The 13199-nt window shown below is 34.3% G+C and overlaps 1 non-coding gene across 1 annotated transcript; it reads right to left on the reverse strand.

The window, feature by feature from the left end:
* Positions 1–2438: 2438 nt before the first annotated feature.
* LOC124076144 (U6 spliceosomal RNA) lies at positions 2439–2546 on the reverse strand. The gene has a single exon (XR_006846260.1). It is a non-coding gene; the product is annotated as a U6 spliceosomal RNA (small nuclear RNA).
* Between the last annotated feature and the right edge of the window lie 10653 nt (positions 2547–13199).

The raw sequence follows: 13199 nt of genomic DNA on the forward strand, positions 1-13199 counted from the left end.
AAGTTGGAGGGGGATGGTCTGTTGGAGAGGCCAGCAAATCTTAAAGGAAGTCATGAGCCAAAGTAGCATTAGACCATTAATAGTGGGGATCCTTAGAAAGTTTTAAGAATGAAAGGAATTAGGTTAGATCTGTTTCTTAGAAAGAGTCACTTAAGGCTGATCTTTCTAAAGAAAATCATGATCCAAACAAGACATTTAATATGTCTAGAAGCTTATCTAAGCATTTTAGGACTTACCTCCCCCTCATGGTATTTGTTGATATTGGACTTTTAGAGTTTAATTATAGGAATGAGAAAGCTTTTAGAGATTGGAGGATAAGATGGTCCTAGGGCCATTGTGACAGTAATCCTTCTCAACTGAAGTTGTTTCCTATAGGTTGTGTTATTTCAAGGCTTGTGTAAGAAAGATGATGTTGTTGTTTTCCTTGTAAAATGTATAGATTTTGAAGCCAGGTAGATCTGGTTTCAAATCCCAAGGTTATCATTTAGAAGTTTGGGCAAATAACTAAACTTTTGAATATCAGATTCCCCATCTGAAAAATGTAGATAATGCTTACTCCAATCATAAGAATTAAATGATTTGACAAGGTAAAGTGTCTGGTGAGGTGTCTGGCATTTTGTAGCGTTTTACCCCCACGCACCCCCTAATTCTCATGTAGGCAGTCAGAGGTGGTATAAAGACAATGAATACCTGGGGAGGAAAGACCACCAGGGTGGAAAAGATGTGGTGGGGAGAAACAAGTCATTTTTCAGTTGGCTCCATGTTTGTTCATGGTGGTGGCAGCCACCTGGGTAAGGGGTATGTACAAACCAGGCAGTTAGAATAATGATATTTCCAGTGATTAAAGCAGTCTTCCACAGTCATAATTTGATTATCAGAATGAATCAACATCACTTGGAAAGTTTACAGCCTCACGATATGGGAAGGATTTCTTTATTCATATTTTTAGGTATGCACAGAGCCCTCCTCTAGGTCTAGGTCGGGGGACACGAATGTGGTGCAGGTATGGTCAGTGATTGTACGGTGATAGGTAAGACATAGACGTGAGTGGCAAAGAGGAGGCACAATGTTACGAGACTGATTTGAAAGGAGCCTTCAAAAAGGCATTTTGATGGCCCAGTATGTATGGGACATTGTGCGAGGACTAAAAGAGTCTAACAGGTGTAAGGCATGATTGTGATTTTTGAAAGCCTTAAGAAAAGGACTTAACAAATATATGCAAAAATTATGAACAAGTCAATGTAAAATCTTAAACAAGTAGTATGATATCTGATAGGACTGGAGAGTAATAGGTTCTGATGTGTTTGGGAGATGTGCACCAATCAGATTCATTGATCAATGGAATCTTAGTAGAATCTTAGTGTTAGAAGAAACCTTGGAAGGCTGTTAGTCTAGTTTCTCACTCATTGCTGTCATTTTCTTTACTGTGGCCCTGATGAGTAGTTATGAGGCCTGTACACCAGTATTTCCTAGCATGAGTCACTCTCTTACAAGGCTATATGTTCTTCTGTTGTCTAGTTCATCCTTGTATTGACTCCAAATTTTCCTCCACATGATTTCCTCTATAAAATTGAATTCTTTTCTACATAGAAATCCTTTAAATATTTGAAGTTATATCTTAATTTAAAAATTATTTTTAGTATTTTTATCATGGAAACTTTCAAATAAGAGCAGAGAGAATAGTAGGGGACTATAGGTAACCATAACATACTGTACATTTCAGAATAGTAGAAGAAAAGATTGTGAAACTTTTACCATAGAGAAATGATGTTTGAGGAGGTAGATATGTTTAACCTGATTTAAACATTACATAGTGTATACATGCATCAAAATGTCATGTTACCTACTTCAATAATTATAATGTTTATTTCTATGTACTAATTAAAAAATAAATTTAATTAGAAAAGCTTTAAAGAAAAGCATAAAGAATAGTATAATGAACCCACGGGCCATCACCCAACTTAACAGTAATTCCTTGATATCCAATATCAGTGAGTTTTTTTTTTTTTTAATTTGTTCTAATTGGTTATACATGATAGCAGAATGCATTTCGATTCATTGTACATAAATGGAACAAAACTTTTCCTAGTTGTACACAACACATGTGTAGTCCTACATGTACCTCGGGTAATGAGGTTCATCTCATTCCACCATCTTTCCTATCCCTATGCCCCCTCGCCTGTCCTACCTCCCCTTTGCCCAATCAAAGTACCTCCATTCTTTGCCACCCACCTCACCCCCTTTATGGGTCAGCATCCACTTTCAGAGAGAACATACAGCTTTTGGTTTTGGGGACTGGCTCACTTCCCTTAGCCTGATATTCCCATTCACCCGCAGATGCCATAATTTTTTTCTCTTTTAATGCTATAAGCAATATTCCATTTTGTATATGTACCACAGTTTCTTTATCCATTCATCTGTTGAAGGGTTGGTTCCACAAAACTATGGAATGATTCACAAATGTGGGTGTCATCCTTGCTCAGGGACCATGCTAATTTTTTTCTGTATTGTCCCAATTTTAGTATATGTGCTGCCAAAGCAAGCACACTCTGAGTTTTAACAAATGTAGATACCCATGTAAAAACTACCATAATGAAGATATAGAGCCGTTTTTTCACTAGAAAAGGGGTTTCCTTGGGATCCTTCCCAGTGAGTTCCTTCACCACCTGTTCCAGGCAACCACTGATAACTTTTTTTTTTTAAACTATAGATTCATTTTTCCTACAGTACTATTTCATATATATGCCACTATAAGTGGACTCATATCTAGGAGTGCAATTGCCTCCTACGTTTAATGTATGTTTTTATCTTATGTGATACTGTCAAGCCATGCTAAAAAATGACCAGAATCATTTTATACTTCCACCAGCAATTTAGGAGACTTCCACTTGACTTCATCTTCACTAGCACTTGGGCCATTCTAGTGGGTATGTCTTTGTGAGTTTATTTCCTGACAATTAATGATATTGAGTGAACTTTTTTTTTTCTTTTGAGATAGGGTCTCACTAACTTGCTTAGGCCCTTGATAAGTTGCCAGCCTCAAACTTGGGATCCTCCTGCCTCAGCCTTCTGAGTTGCTGGGATTACAGACATGTGCCATCATGCCTGGATCAAATAGTTCTTCATGAGCTTGTTGACCATACTGTTTTTGTATGTCAGCTCTCTCTGGCTAGCTGGAATCCAGACTTCTCCCAGCTCAGTGCCAACTGTGGGATTGGTTAGCTTATAGTTGTTCTTGGCCCTCGCAGGTACTGCTTAGAATGTAGCCCCAAACTGAAGACCACCTCCATGCAGATTTCTGGAACTCTTTTTCTTGTGTCTCCCATCTTTCTGGTAGTTTTCTCTACATATTTTTGGTTGCTTAATCTCCTGGAACTCTGGTCTCTCCTCAGTGAGACTGTTATGCCCCATTTGGGTTCCCCTTCCCAAACTGAGGTCTAGAGGGTGCCTCCAGGTAGAATGCTCACCTATTTGTTCTCCTGCTCTTAGGGGTGACAGTTGCATATCCCTTGTGGCTTTCTATCTGAAAAATAGCTCTTTAAAAATATATTTTGACTGGGCATGGTGGCACATGCCTTAATCCTAGTGGCTCGGGAGGCTGAGACAGGAGGATCACGAGTTCAAAGCCAGCCTTAGCAAAAGTGAGGTGCTAAGTAACTCAGTGAGACCCTGTCTCTAAATAAAATACAAAATGGGGCTGAGACTGGGGATGTAGCTCAGTGATCAAGTGCTCCTGAGTTCAATCCCTGATAGATATATATATTCCAACTTTCTGGTTGCTTTCAGTGGGAGAACAAGTCTCATATAAGTTACTATCTATTGATTTCTCCTTTTGTTGTAACTTTTTGCAATAATTGAAAAAAATATGTTTGTGGGACTTCTAGGGTATATTGTAGTTTTTGTGAATAAATGACATCCCCCTGGTACAACAATTTAACCTGTTTTCTCTATTGCCTTTTTTTTTTTTTTTTTTTTGGTGGTGCTGGGGATTGAACCTCAGGCTCCATGCATTCTAGGCAAGTGCTGAGCTGACAACCTCAGCCTCTCTCTGTTGCTTTATATTTCTTGGAAATTGGTAGTCAGGTTTAGGTTCAATTCTGTTTCTTATGAAAACTTAATAGGAAATATTGCATTGACATCTGCATGTCCTCTCCTTTGATGTTGACTACTAGTCAACAGTGACGTTGGTGAGATTTGCTAATATATTACAGGTTGCAAAATAGCAATGGTCTGAGTTGCTGGGATTTTTCTTTCTTCATTTAAAGGTTGGGATGCCTACACAAATAAAAATTTATGATTGATTATTCTTTCTTTTTTTTTTTTTTTTTGGTACTGGGGATTAAACTCAGGAGCACTTGGCTAGTGAGCCATATCCCCAGCCCTATTTTGTATTTTATTTATATACAGGGTCTCACTGAGTTGCTTAGCAATTCGCTTTTGCTGAGGCTGACTTTGAACTTGCTATCCTCCCTCCTCAGCCTCCGGAGCTACTGGGCTTACAAGTGTGTGCCACGGCGCCTGGCTATGATTGATTATTCTTTACACAGATATTTGGTTTGTATAGTTAATGCAGGAGATAAACATTTGATTCCTTTTCTTCATTTAAACACTTTTCAGAATAGTAAGATATTCTTCTAGCATTATCAAATGATACCCAAAGGGGCTTGAAATCTTTTTAACTTTTATTTAAGAGTCAATATGATGTCATGCATTTAAAAATATTTGGTGTGTTTAATTCAATTAGGAATAGTAATTGTTCTTACCTGATGCTCCATTTCTCCCCCTTTTGCCTTGTAGAAGCCTCTTTATCTTGGCTCCTGGGACCCTTTGCCACCATCTAGTGGTCATTGTTGCCTATTTCCCTTGCTTTTGAAGTATGAGATGTTCCAAGTTCATCTTAAACATTTCCTGTCCAGACCTTGAAGGAATTATTTCTCTAAAAGAACTTTGGTTCCTTTCAATAGGAAATGATATTTAGAGGCTACATTCCAAGTACGAGGATTGCTTATTGCTCAAATTGACTGTCATTTGTAGGCCTTTTTAGTGAACAAAGCTCAGAAATATGTGGGGATTTTTCATCATGTCATTTAGATAATTCCCATGAAAATTCAGGATGCTAGAGAGATTTTACTTCACTTCATCTATCTTAGATTTGTGTTTTCTTTCTCTGATGTTGGAATTCCAGTTTTAAATGACATCAATATAATTGTTTACAGTCTTGTGCCACTTAATGACATTTTGGTCATTAGTGCATAATAATGGAGCTAAAAAAATCTTGTCACCTAGTATTTTTAGTATCTTTTCTGTGTTTTGATATGTTTAGTTATATAAACATTTACAATGTTACAATTGTCTACAGTATTCAGTATAATAATGTCTTATAGGTCTTTATCCCCAAAGCGATGATATACCACCATATATGAATACCTACATGTGGAAATGGCTATGTTTTCTAGGTTTGTATAAGTATACTCAATGATGTTTGCACACTGAAATTGCCTAAGATGTGTTTCTCAGAATTTATTCCCATCATTAAGCAACACACGACTATATTTATGTTATTTAAAATACTTTCAGGAATGTATTCCTGAAATGAAATGAAATTCTCTTGTCTTTAAGCTATATCCCACTAAGATGTGTTTGAAATAATTCATTTCTGTGGTTTGTCACCAACTTGATATAACAGGTTGTTTCATTTTTGCTTTCAGTATTTAGGTGTTACTTTTTAAGATTTTTTTTGTTTATTTTACAATTATTTAAATATTTAGAAGAGCCAAAGTTAATTTGTAAAAATAAGTTGTTTCTGTTTTTTGGTACTGGTGATTGAACCCAGGGCTCCTATCCACTGAGCAACATACCTAGCCTCTTTATTTTTTATTTAGAGATAGTTCTCACTAAGTTGCGTAGGGACTTGCTAAGTTGCTGAGGCTAGCTTTGAACTTGTGATTCTCCTGCCTGATTTTGAAAGAACTCTAGCTTTTGTCCCAGTTTTGTCTACCCTGATGTTGTTACTCTCTTTTATAGTTAACTTTTAAAATTTATTTCATTATGTATTCTGCTATTAAAAAATAAGCAAATGAGAAAAGGGATATGTAGCTCAGTGGTAGAGCACTTGCCTACCATACATGAGGCCATGTGTTCAATCCCCAGCACCATAAAAAGAAAAAGAAAAGCAAATGATTTTTACATGTAGCTATGATAGCTTTATATAGGTACTGGCTTCACCTTCCCAACTGAAACAACTAAAATAAATATGAAAAAAAAACCCCACAAACAGATAAAATTTGAAGATCAAGCAACATTGAAGATCAAGCAACAAAGAATAATTCTGGAAACATAAGGAACAAATGCTATGATCTCTTTAGTTGTCCCAGCTTTTACTATGTTAAGAGATTCCCAAGCCATGACAAAGAAGGGGAAGTCAGGCAGAACCAGAGGATACCATGAATTGAGAGATGGTGCTGAAATTCCAGGAAAACCAAAGTGACTAGAATTCACAGGGTGGAGTACCAAAAGAAGGTTGCTACATTGAGAGACAATTCTGGAAATCTGTGAAAGGCTCTCTGAGTGTTCAGCAGGGTATTGATCAGCACATAAGTGTGATGAAACTGCTTAGCAAGTCAGAGAAACAATCTTAAGTGATTAGAAGGAACAGGTCCTAACACAGGGACCAGAAAAGCACCTGGAAGAAACTATGTAAGGAAGTTGGGTAGAATAATCAGAAGGGTGTTACCTCAGACTGACTATTACAATTTATGTCATACCTAACAAATATTCAGACCCAAGAGAATCAAATTGTTACCAGTAACTTAACTGTATACAAAATATTAAGAATAGTAATTCGTAATGTATGGCATCCAATCAAAGCTTACCAGGCATGCAAAGAAACAAGAAAAATACAATCCACAATGATGAGGAGAAGAATCATCCAATCAAAGCCAACTGAGAACTGGCGGAGATGTTAGAATGAGGTAATGGCATTAAAAGTTATTACTACGATATTTCGTGTGTTAAAAGGTAAATAGAGATATAGAAGATATATTTTTAAAAATCAGACTTCTAGAGTTGAAAATATATGATAAATACAGTGGATGGGATTAATGCCAGAATAAGCATTGTGATGAAATTGTTAGTGAACTTGAAGACATAGCAGGAGAAGTACCCCAAATGAAACACAGGGAAAATTTCTTCTGTTAAAGAAAAGTGTCCAGAGCATCAGTGAGCTGTGGGACCGTTTCAAGTTGAGCGATAAGAGGTATTCAGAAAAATATTTTAAGAAATGATGGCCAAAAATTTTCAAAAATTTGTGAAAACTGTACATCTGCAGATCCAAGATATTAAATGGAACTAGAGTACAAAAAGCATGAATAAAGCTATATCAAGGTATATTATATCATAAATAAATTGCTCAAAACCAGTGATAAAGGGCAATCTTAGCAGTTAGAGAAGACATTTATGTAGAGAAGAACTAAGGATGACATCAGATTTCTTGTCAGAAATTAGGCATAAGAGAATATAGTGGAGTGATACCTTTAATATATTTGAGGAGCGATAATGTTGGCTGATAATATCATGCCCAGTGAAATATCTTTCTAAAATGAAGACTTGTACTGATATACAAGCTGAAAGAATTCACCCTACACTTGCACCAAGACAGCAGATGGAAATAATGGAATAAAGGAGTAAAGAATACTGAAAATGGTGACTCTGTGCATAAATATTTAAAATGATTTTTCTTATTTGAATATTTTAAAAAGTCATTGACTGTTTAAAGACAAATAGCAGTATAGTATGGGACTTAGAAAACATGTAAAGTAAAATAATGACAACAGTATAAATCTCAGAAGGGTAGTAACTATTGTAACGTTCTTATTGAATATGTGAAGTACTATAGTATCATCTGAAGGTAGATTGTGACAAATTAAAGATGTATATTCTAAACCCTGAAGCACTAAGATTAGAAAACAGAGTTATAGCTTAATAAGCCAATAGAGGAATCACTAAAAATACCGATAGTGGTATTTCTGCAAAAGAAGACAGAAAGAAAAGAAAAAGAACAAAGAACAGAAGGAACAAATAGAAGATTATATTAAGCTTACACCTATGCACAGCAGTAATCCTATTAAGTGGAAAGTATCTAAATACATCAGTTAAAAACAGAGTTTGTCATATTGCCTAAAGAAGCAAGACCCAAATAGATGTATATGGGAATAACACTGTAAATAGAAAGACACAAAGAAGTCAAAATTAAAATGATTGAAAAAGGTATCTCATGTTAAACACTAGTCAAAGGAAATCTGGAGTAGCTACATTAAACCAAAAGAGGTTGTGGGGCAAAATATATCATCAGGACTAAAGAAAGTTATTTCCTAATGATAAAGGAGTCAGTTAGTCAAGATTATATAATAAATCTAAATGCTTGTACTTTTAATATTAGACTTTTAAAATACATGAAGTATAAAAATTGATAGAATTATGAGGAAAATGATGAATATAGGATTACATTTAGAGATTTCAATATCCTCTCCTCAGCAATTGGCAGAAAACGAAAAATAAAAGTAAGGTTGTAGAAAGTATGAATGACATAATCAATCCATCCATTTGAAATTAATTGACATTTATAGAAAACCCCCAAAGAGCTGAATACCTATTCTTCTTAGTGCACATGGAACATTTACCAAGATAAACCATATTCTGGATCTTAAAAAAATTATCAGTAAATATAAAAGTATTCAAAGACAGGCAAAGCTTATTCTCTGAACACAATAAAATGAGAAATCAATAATGGAAAAATCTGGAAAATTCCCAAATATTTGGAAACTTAAGTGCCAGGCTGCTAAATATATATATATTATTATTTTTTTTTTTTTGGTACATGAACACACAGTACATTTATTTTTATGTGGTGCTGGGGATCGAACCCAGTGCCTCACACATGTGAGGCAAGCACTTTACCACTGAGCTACAACCTTAGCCCCCACTGCTAAATAATTTTTGAGTCAAATAAATCAGAGAAGAAATTCATATTTTGAGTTGAATAAAACTGAAAACAACATATCCATTTGTGCAATGTCACTAAAGCGTTACTGGAAAATTTATAGCACTACCAGGCCCAGATAGCTTTATTATAAAAGAAGTCTCCAGTCATTGACTTTAGTTCCTACTATGAGAAACTAGAAAAGGAAAAATAAGTTAATCTCCAAGTAAGCAAGAAAAAAAGATATAATAAAGACCATAAGTCAGTGAAATTTTAAAAAAGGAAAATAAGAGAAAATCAATGAAACCCAAAGCTAGTTCTTTAAGATGAATAAAATTGATCAACATCTAGCGAGGAAAATAAAAGAGGAGACACAGATTATCAATATCCCGCAATCAGAGAAGGGATATAACTACAGATTCCACAGATACTAGACTGATAATGGGGATATTATGAGCAGTTTATGTTAATTAACTTGACAATTTAGTTGAAATGAAGAAATTCCATTTAAGCCACAAATTGCAAAAGTTCACTCAAGAAAAACAGACATCTTCATAAACCTTGTTGACTATTAAAGAAATTGAAGGTATATGTAAAAACCTTTCTACAAAGAAAAAAATATAAGACCCAGATAGCTTTATTGGTGATCCAATTAAACCTGTAAGGAAGAAATGATACTAATTCCTAATAGTAATACTAAACCCTTGTAGAATATTAAAGCAAGGAAATATTTCTCCTATGAAGCCAGTGTTATCACTACACTAAACCAAGACAAAGATATAACAAGAAAAGAAAACCACAGACCTTTCATGGGATCTCCAATGAACCTGTACAGAAATTCTAAACAAAAATTTAAGTCAAATACAATAATATGTAAAAGGAAAATACATCATAGACAAAAACTATGTCAAGAATCCAAAATTTATTTAACATTTGAAAATCAATGAAATTACCACATGGATGTACCTAAAAGCACAATCTTTGTGTTCAGCTCAAGAGATACAAAACAAGCATTTAAAAAATATAGCAGAGGTGGGAAATGTTGGGGAGTAATATTGGCCAAATTATATTGTTATTTTGTGTGCATATACAAGTAGGTGACAATAAATCCCATCGACATGTAAAAAAAAATCAGCCCTGATTATTATTTAAAAAAATTTTTTTAGATTTTGATTGACTTTTATTTTATTCACTTATTTATATGCAGTGCTGAGAATCGAACCCATTGCCTCACACATGCTAGGCAAGTGCTCTACCACTGAGTATCAACCCCAGCCCCTCAGCATTGATTATTGATGTAGAAAAACAAACAACAAACTACGAATAGAAGAAGGGAGCTTAAAACATCCTCTGAAAAAATGCAGCTAACCTCATACTTAATGGTTGATAATTGAATACTTTTCCCCAAGATCAGAAACCAAACAGAGATGTCCACTCTCATTACATCTATTCAGCATTGTCCTGGGGTACAGTAAGGAAATAGCTAGTATACTAAGGCAAGAAAAAGAAATAAAATGCACTCAGATTGGAAAGGAAGAAATAAAATTCTCTTTATTTTCAGATAACATGAACATATATAGATAAAATCTGGTATGATCTAGAAAAAAGCTATTGTAAGGTTGACAGATAAAATTTACATCTAAAAGCAATTATATTTTCTATATATTCACAATGAATAATTAGAAATTGAAATTTTAAAGATTTCCATGTACAATAGAATAAAAATATGAAGTATTTAAACATAAACGTGGCAAAAACTAAAATGTATATATTAAAAACTATAAAATATTGCTGATGGAAATTAAAGAGAACCTAAATGGAGAGATATACCTAATTTATGAGTCAGAAGACTAAGGTGTCCATTCATCCCAGTTTAATCACCAGAGTCAACATTATTCCAATCAAAATCCCTGCAGAGTTTTGTAGAAAATGAAAAGCTGATTGCAACAGACCTAGAATATGTGGCTTCAAGACTTAAGCTAGGGCTGGGGATGTAGCTCAGTGGTAAAGCACTTGCCTAGCATATGCAAGGTCCTGTGTTCAATCCCTAGTACCATACGAAGAGGAAAAAAAGAAAAAAAAATATTCTAAAGCTACAGTAATTAGGATCGCAGACAAAACATTGGAACAGAGCCAAGAATTCAGAGATAGATACACATATATATGGCAACAGTCATTGACAAAGATGGAAAGACACATAGAGAATGGAAAGTTTTTCAGCAAATGGTACTGAAATTACTGCATATTTATATACCAAATATTGATCCATGCCTTGCATAGGCACCTGGGTTAACTCACAGACTTAAATATTAAACTCAAAACTACAAAACCTCTAGGAAAAAAATAAGAGAAAAATTTTTGTTGAACTTAGGTTTGGCAAAGATTTCTTAAATTTGACAACAAAAGCATTAAAAAGGATTTGACAATGTGGGATTCATCAAACTAAAACCTCTGTAATTCAAAATACACTTCGAAGTGAATGAAATAGACAAAACACAAGCTGGGAGGAAATTACTGTAAAACATTTATCTGATAAAAGACTTCAATCAAGAATATATGAAGAACTCTTAGAACTCATTAGAAAGAAAAAATATAGTCCTGTAAAATAACACTTCATCAAAGAAGATAAACAGATAGTAAATAAAGACATTAAAAATGCTTGACATAATTATCAGGGAAATGCAATTTTAAAGCATAAGAGTTACCACTACACACTTATTAAATAGCTAATATTAAAGACAATTGTGCTGAGTGGTTGGAGAAGAGATGGAGGAACTGGATGGGTACACAGCTGGTGGGGATATAAAGTGGTAGAATCACCTTCTTAAAAAGGTAAGCATACACCAGTCATATCCAACCATTCTTTTCCAAGAAAAGATAAGTTAGATAGCAATAGAAGGAATTTTATATCAGTGTTCTTGGCTATTTTATTTGTAAAAGCCCCAAACTGGAAAAAAAATCCAAATGTCTATCAATAGATGATAGACAAATTGTGGTATGTACATATAATGAAATGCTACTCAGCAATAAAAATAGATGATAGATAAAACTGATGTAGATGAATCTCAAATTATGCTGAATGAGAAAAGCCGTAGAAAATACAATATATTATCCCATACACATAAAACTTGAGGAATACAAAGCAATCTATTAAGATAGACATTTTGCTGGAGGAGTGGGAAAGTGGGGGGCAAGAAGGAAGGGTGACAAAGGGCAGAATTACCTAGAGAATGAGAATATTTTTGGAAGTAAAGGATGTGTATATTATCTTGATTATAATGGTGATTTCATAATTTCATGTTAAAATTTATCAAATTGCACACTTTAAATACATGTAATTTATTGCATGCCAATTTTACCTCAAAGCTATAAGAAATATATTCATCTTTTTTCACTTTCTAAGATACAAATAATATTCTATAAATACTTTTCTCTGCTTCATTTTTTAAAAATGTATTCTGGAAATCAGCTCTTAGCAGTATTTAAAATTATTTTCTTTCTTCTTTGGTTTATTCAACAACTTTTATTGATGACAGTTGTTTCAGCCTTTTGTGACCATCTTGTGTTATTATAATTAATGCTTGAATAACATAGTTTTGTAAATACAGGTTTTAAACATTTGTTGTTGTATTCCCAGTATATTTAGAAGTTAGGGCTGGGGGACTATAGCTCAGCAGTAGAGCACTTGCCCTAGGTACCCTTCCCCAGCACTGAAAAAGTTAAAAAAAAAAAAAAGTGGGATTGTGGAGTTAATAGGTAAATATATAAGCAGTTTCGGGAGATGTTGCCAAATCTCATTCATAAGGGTTGTATCATTTTGTATACTTATCAGCAGTGTCTGAGAATTTGTATTCCCCCACATTCTCTCACCTAGTGAGTATGTTGTCAAACGTTTGGATCTTGCCAATGCAAGTGAGAAATGGTATCTTGGTGTGGTTTAATTTGTATTTTGTTCATTATGAGCTAAGCAGAGCATGTTTCCATATTTTATAGCTATTTGCATTTCTTTTCCTGAGATCTGTTTATTTCTTCAGCCCATTTTTGTATAGGTTTGCTGGCCATTTCATTTATAATATTCTTTATATTTCAGGAACATGATTCTTTGGACAATAATATGTTGCAAATGTTTTTTCTCAGGTTGTCATTGTTAAACTGCGTGTGTGTGTGTGTGTGTGTGTGTGTGTAGCAGGTTTAGATACAGCCAGGAAAGATTTTTTCATTG

Source organism: Marmota monax, unplaced genomic scaffold (genome assembly GCF_021218885.2).
Source record: "Marmota monax isolate L192 unplaced genomic scaffold, Marmota_monax_Labrador192_F-V1.1 WCK01_AAM20220418_F8-fsc00153, whole genome shotgun sequence".
Lineage (NCBI taxonomy): Eukaryota > Metazoa > Chordata > Mammalia > Rodentia > Sciuridae > Marmota > Marmota monax.